At 43.7% G+C, this 6,881-nt stretch overlaps 1 long non-coding RNA gene across 1 annotated transcript; it reads right to left on the reverse strand.

Annotated features, from left to right (window-relative positions):
- Window positions 1-1,418: 1,418 nt before the first annotated feature.
- Window positions 1,419-6,025, reverse strand: LOC109200347 (uncharacterized). The gene is made up of 2 exons (XR_002060518.2): window positions 5,943-6,025; window positions 1,419-2,900 (listed from the first exon to the last, which is right to left on the reverse strand). It is a non-coding gene; the product is annotated as an uncharacterized LOC109200347 (long non-coding RNA).
- Between the last annotated feature and the right edge of the window lie 856 nt (window positions 6,026-6,881).

Consider the following 6,881-nt stretch of genomic DNA (forward strand, 5'->3'; position numbering starts at 1 on the left):
TGTAAATGTAGACAAAAGGCTTCTCTGTTTGCATCCTTCTTGCAGAGGACACAAAGAATAGGTGACATTGCACAAATTCCATGGTAAATCTCCAACTTGGACTAATCCATTGCCCTTCATACGCATAGGCAACTGGCCTGTTTCCAGTTCGTTTAGTTGTTCAGTGCCCTGCAGTCAGTCAGTCAGATACTTTGAGTCAGACTAGCAGGTCTGTCGTATCAGAGCAGTTCACCTTCCCAGCTACTGGTAAATCAACCGTCCATTCAGGTTCAGAAGTTGAAAAGTTGGCAGTGTCCCAAGTATCTTTACTCCTGGATGTGTTGCCAAGGCAACCAAACAAACTGTCTCGCTCTCAGTGATGCTATATGGCCACAGTCCAGAAGAATGTGTAGCCAGTGGCATCACAAGCATAACCATTGGTCTCGTTCTTTATGTGAGTGGTTGTGTTCACAAACTGCCACCAGTAGTTGTTGAAAACCCCATGCGGGTACTGGGTGTGCTTTGCTCTGTCCCAGTGCGCTCCTGTCATCCCACTCAGGGTCCACAGGCACAAGAAGGCGAACAGCACATTCCCAGCCATTCTAAGTTGGGTTCAGGATCCGTTGGTTTCTTCACCAGGATTGAGATGAGAGGTCCTAGAGATATACTCCCCCCTTTGTACCGCTGGCCTTTTCACCATCACCCAGAGTCGGCCAGGAAGTGTGTTACCTTCTTGCAGTGCGCTTGATGTATCCAAGTAATCCTTTCAGCAATCTTCACTGCTGTGGTCGTCTTTAGCAGCATCCGATAGGGACCTTCCCACCGTGGACTGGACCAGCACTTCCTCTTTATGGCCTTGTCAACATCCAATCTCCAGACTTCAGGCTCTGTTCCTGTGGAGAAACAGAATCATCTGGCAGATCATTTGTTCTCGTGACCTCTTTACTTTTAAACATTTTAAGCATCCAATCTGCTAATGTTTTCTCCTCTTCTGCTTTTCTGTCATCACTACAGACGACTAGAACTCTAAATGCTCTAACATATATAATCTCAACGAGTCAGACCATTCTCTGTTGGAGTAATCCTCATGTACATCTTAACTAATTCTACACAGTCTAACCATGTCCTGCATCTCTTCCTAAGTCTTAACTTTACTGTTCCATTAGTTCTCTCTATCAAACCTGCACTTTGTGGGTGATATAAACAATGATGTTTTTAGTGTTATCCCTAGATGTTGTGCCATTAATCTCATCACTTCATTTACAAAATGTGGACCATTATCACTAAACAATACTCATAGTTATTACAGCTGGACAGCTCTATAAAGTCCATGTGAATAACTTGAAATGGGTGACTGGGTCTAGGGAATTTCCCTCTCTTAGGTCTCAAATTACCCTGAGAATTGTGCTTGAACATATCATACATGACCTACAAAAAAGTTTTTTTTAAGGGTATTTAATCTTAAAGTATAAACTACTCATTATCTCCCTCCTGTTGCGACATGGCAAAGCCCATGGCGCAAAATAGCAACAGTTTTATACAAATTCTAAAGCAGTATTGGTTTATCACACAGATAACAAACACCATCCTGCAAACTCGCTCCTTCTGTAAATCACAACTGTTTCCCTGCAGTAGGTGAGTGGCCCTGCATGTCTACCAGTGCATCCCGCATAATAGCCAACGTCTGCTGGCATTGCACTGCTAAAACGTGAACAACATGTTCTCCTAAAGTTGCCTCTTTCGCGATCTTATGTGCAAAAGCATTGCCTAATGCAACTGGATCTTTCCCTCACATGTGTGCTTCACATTTACAAACGGCAATTCTACTGGGTAAAAACTCTGCCTCCAGCAGATTTTGCAAGAGTTTGGCGTGTGCTACAGGTTTCCCTGTCGAGGTTGTCTCACCTCGTCTCACCCACTGCATCACAAAGAAATGTAATGTAGCAAATGCATACTGGCTATCAGTGTATGTTGTCACATTTTATTTCTCTGCAGCTTTACACGCTTCCGTTAAAGCTACTATCTCTGCTGCTCAAGCAAATATGAAACATGCTAGTTGTCCTGCACAGATAACTTTCTCACTATCTACTACAGTAAAACCTGTTTTAGTCTGTCCCTCTACTGTTGTAAAACTCAACAAACCAAACCTTTCCCTCACCAAGTGGCACAGCTATTAAGTCATCCCTCAGCTTACACTCCTTCTCTACGTGGTCTCTACACTCATGAGAAGTGCCCTCTTCTTCCGTTGGCAAAAGGTTTGACGGATTCAGAATTGTGCATCACTTTATGGTAATATGTGGTTGTGAGAGTAACAGTAACATTAAAGACAAGCGTTTGTAGGTGACAGAAATGTAATTTTAGTCTGCAGTAGTAGACATCTACCTCGTGTTGAACTAACAGTCTCAAAAGGTGAAAAACTATATCCTGAAACATTGTACAGCTTAAGCTGCTGCACATACTGATCTCACGCATGGAGGTAAAGCACAAGCAACTAGAGCTAATCTGGTAGGATAGCAAGTTACTGGCTTCACTTGTGGAAAAAGTGCTGTTAGTTATTTCACAGTCACCTGGCATTTGTGCTGTTCACAGAACCACAAGTCCATCACTGGACCTCCTCTGTGCTGTCACTTTTTGGAGCCTGGCACGCTCCCTCAGGTTCTCATGATTCAACGTTGCTGAAGATTTAAAAGGCAGAGCACGTCGTACACCTTAGTTGTCTTTCTCAACGTCGAAAGTCTTTTATGTCATTTAAGATTTTGCTGTGCAGAGTCTCCTCATGACGATCTCCTGGAAGCTCAGTAGCACAGCTCTCTGTGCTGAAGGTGATCTCTGATCCTCCTGAAGCCTCTCTCCAGGCCTCAGCTTCCATCTTGTGGACGATCCTCTCAGTCACTCCTTCTCGTCATGGCATCTCGCGACATCTGCAAATTAAAATGACACTCCTCTCGCCACATGGCTTCCGCCATGTGTCAACTCCCCAATGAGACCTGTACAAGAATGTTGCACAGTCTCCCTAAAACAATCTCCAGGGTTTGTCCCTTGGAGCAGCTTCACTCCAACCTGTAACCCTGTGTAAAAACATCAGTCAGCAACTAAATGTTTAGCTTGTCTAACTCCCAGCTCCACCTGGAGCCTGTACCCTGGAAGACAAAGTCTTTAAATCAAACTTCACATTTTCAACCAATAAACTAATAAAGTATTCAGCATAAAAGACAAATATCATGTGCAGGTTTTCTCCAGTCATTAAATCACTCTTATTATCATAATTTGTCCCAAATCATGAATCATCCCAATTTATTCCACAATTTAATTGGTGACTTTCCTTAAGTTTGTCACTCCACTCATTTTTATCACTGTGAGCTCAATAGTGGCCAGCTAATGAGCCCCATATTCAACTATTCTGTAACCACTGCACATTTGTTCAATTGTCACTTGTCTGTCTGTGCTGAATCCTTTACAAGCACTCTTAAAGAAAAACGAACATTAACACACAGTTCATCCTGGTGGTCAGGTGTTGGCCATCCAAATTCCAGAGGAGCTGTGAATGGTCATAAAGGTAACACTGCTGTGAGAAAAGTAACACTAGTTTCAAATACAATATATCCCACACTGTATTCACTTCTTCCCTGTAATTTCCAACATTTTCTCCACAACACAGTGTAATTTCATCATCAACACACAGCCTGTAACTACAGTTTTCTTCACACAAAATCTCAGTAATCCTGTGATAGAAATCCTGCTATAAATCACACGATCAAATCACATGATTAGCCATCTGCTGTAAAAAGAAAGGTAAATGTTAGCGCTGCGCATTCGTATACACTCTTTCTCACAGTAATCTCTGTGAGCAACCCAAAGTAGTTAATGACACACCCATGGTAAATTCACAGACACAGAAAATTTTAAACTACAAGGTTAAATTTGCAGAGTTCACATAGTCATGTGACCCAAGTTTCCTCCTGTGGTCTCCTTCTGCTCCTGCAATAGACACACACAGAGATACATCCACACCTTTGTCAGGTGGGGGTTAACTTCACACAATGGTGTTAAGTCAGCTTTTGTCAATCAGTTTTTCCACTCATTTTTTATTTGCTAACAGTAGAACCCTTCTTGACGCATTAAGTTTCTACTGCTAGCAATGACGTCATTTCAAAAAAGAAGAAGAAAAACTTTAGAAGCGGATTACATCGCTGAATCCTTTTTGGCAGGGACTTGTTTTCTGATTGTCCCAAATAAGTGGCTTTCTCCCAAGCCCATTTTAATTTTTGGAGAAACTCACTTGCAACAGTTTTCTCGACGACGAGTCGTATAACGCTTCTGTTCTAATCGTGCATCTCTGCTCAACAGAGATCATCAACCGAAACTTTCAGTGCACCATGAAAGTAACAAAATAAAAAGAAAGGAAAGAAAATAAAGGAAAGCAAAGGAAAGAAAGGCCTTGTTTAAGTCATGACACGTGTTCTTCATGCCAGGGGGATAAATTGTAACAACCCATTTGGCAGGCTCAACTTAATAACAAAAGACAAATCAACAGCTAGTTTAATCTCAAACATTCATCCAATCAGCCACACACAACATACAGCATAACCCTGTTGTCTCATCACATAATAAGTTTCTTCTCATGTAACCAAATGTGTGCCATGGTAAAACTTCTTCACACACCAGAAACTCAAAATCAGCTCACTCATTTGAGACCCCTCATCAGCATTCTGTTTTCTTCTATGATGCAGTCATCTGTCCTCCTATAATATTCAGTCCACTAGTCTATGTATCACTTTCATCTTACTAGTGACTTGGACAAGATGACAAACAGAATCTCATGCTTAAGATGCTGTCTGGTCTTCATGAGTATCATTTATTCTGTATATGCATGTAGGGTTAGTATAGTTAATGCATTTTCTGTATGTTTTTGTGTTCCTCTCATCACATTTTCATTATTCTCATCACTGCTTAAAACAACACACATCTCTCTCTCTGTTTGTTTTTTTTAAACTGTCCCTCGCTCCAAAACAGAAAGTAGCATTACAGCTGTTTCAGGCTGAGAAACACCAAACACTCTTCGTGCTATCATTCACCACACAACTATGTTATTTCTTTGTCCGCTGGGCAGGTGACCTGCAGAATCACGTCTGCCCCAGCTGGATACCTTCACACACACCGTGACGTCAGACACGCTCACACTCACTTCTGCTTAGCGCACAATTTCACTTCATTCTTCAACGATCCACACACCACGTGCTGCCCAATAAAAACTTTGCAGTGTATTTCATCCTCTTTCAAGGCAGACTTACTCAGTTTAGTCTCCATTACAAGACAACAATCAGCCACGCTCACGCAGACCACGTCTGGCCCGCACACACACAACATAGGCCTATCGCTTGCGTCTGCACGCACAGCTCTCATGGACCTGCGTCCTAAACGCACAGTCCAACGCACTCCCGTGCTCACGTGAAACCGCGCAGCTACAATTCAATTCAATTCAATTCAATTCAATTCAATTTTATTTATATAGCGCCAAATCACAACAAAAGTCGCCTCAAGGCGCTTTATATTGTACAGTAGATAGCACAATAATAAATACAGAGAAAAACCCAACAATCATATGACCCCCTATGAGCAAGCACTTTGGCGACAGTGGGAAGGAAAAACTCCCTTTTAACAGGAAGAAACCTCCGGCAGAACCAGGCTCAGGGAGGGGCGGCCATCTGCTGCGACCGGTTGGGGTGAAAGAAGGAAAACAGGATGAAAGACATGCTGTGGAAGAGCTACGGAGCCGTTTCTTTACTTTAGTAGCCTGCGACCTTCCCGCACGGCTGGCGCACTCCCGTACCTGCGAGGAACCGCACGGTCACGTAGCCGCTCTCTATTGTTTTAGGTTCGCGTGTAACCCGCGCAACCAGCGCTCCCCTGGACCCGCGTCTGCCCGCGCAGTCTCAGTGACGCATAAGGCCTTTTCTACTCACTGTTCGTGTTGTTTTCGTTCATGGGAAGAGTCTCTGGTTCCCGTCAATTGCCATCCATCCCGAGGGGAGTTCAGACGCAAACTTTCCAGCCTAGAACAAAGCAAAGCACCAGGGCTTTCATCAATCGTCCCAGACGATGGCTGCTAGCAGACTGCGGTGGCGTCCTCTCCCTCTCCTCGGTGAATGCGATGTGTTAGGCTCCGGCTCTCGAAGGACCAAATAAATTTTGGGTCTAAACTCAGACCCCGCTGTATCCAGGACTTATTCCCATGAAAGAAAAACAAGGCAACAGTGTTCGATCGTTTTTACTTGCGCAAGGGAGGCCTTTGGTCAAGAACCAGCTCTTGGAGCTCACGCTCCTAACCTGTCTCCAGCCCAAAGTCCTTCAAAGAGCAGCTTCCCTTGCAGCTATTTATTGACAAACTGTTACAGTTCACACAATAGTTTACAACACGTACCTCCCCTCTTAACCCCCCTTGGTTACAAAGACGAAGCACTGTATGTATATATGTGTGTGTGTGTGTGTGTGTGTGTGTGTGTGTGTGTGTGTGAGAGAGAGAGACCTCCTGCTGGGCAGGAAGCTTACATCAAACAGATCTTTCAGATAGGATGTATCTACAATAAAAGACTACAGCCCCTCACCCAAAAACTCAAGAATCTGGGGAGGGGGACTGTGGAACTGCTTTCATCCCACAGTTTAACAATGTAGGAATGGATGGTAAGCATAAAAATGACAAACATTAACAATTCACTCTAACACATGCTAGCAGCTAAATTAACGGTGCAGCTTCAGGACCACGCTCTTAAGGCTCTGATCGATTCAGGGGTGGAACAGAACTTTATATCATGCTTCGCTGGCCAGACGATTACATCTGAACACCGAGCCTTTGCCACGGTCACTCCAGGTCACCGCCCTCAGTGACCAGCGGCTTCCTAACA

The sequence above is a fragment of the Oreochromis niloticus genome, linkage group LG1 (genome assembly GCF_001858045.2).
Source record: "Oreochromis niloticus isolate F11D_XX linkage group LG1, O_niloticus_UMD_NMBU, whole genome shotgun sequence".
Taxonomy (NCBI): Eukaryota; Metazoa; Chordata; class Actinopteri; order Cichliformes; family Cichlidae; genus Oreochromis; species Oreochromis niloticus.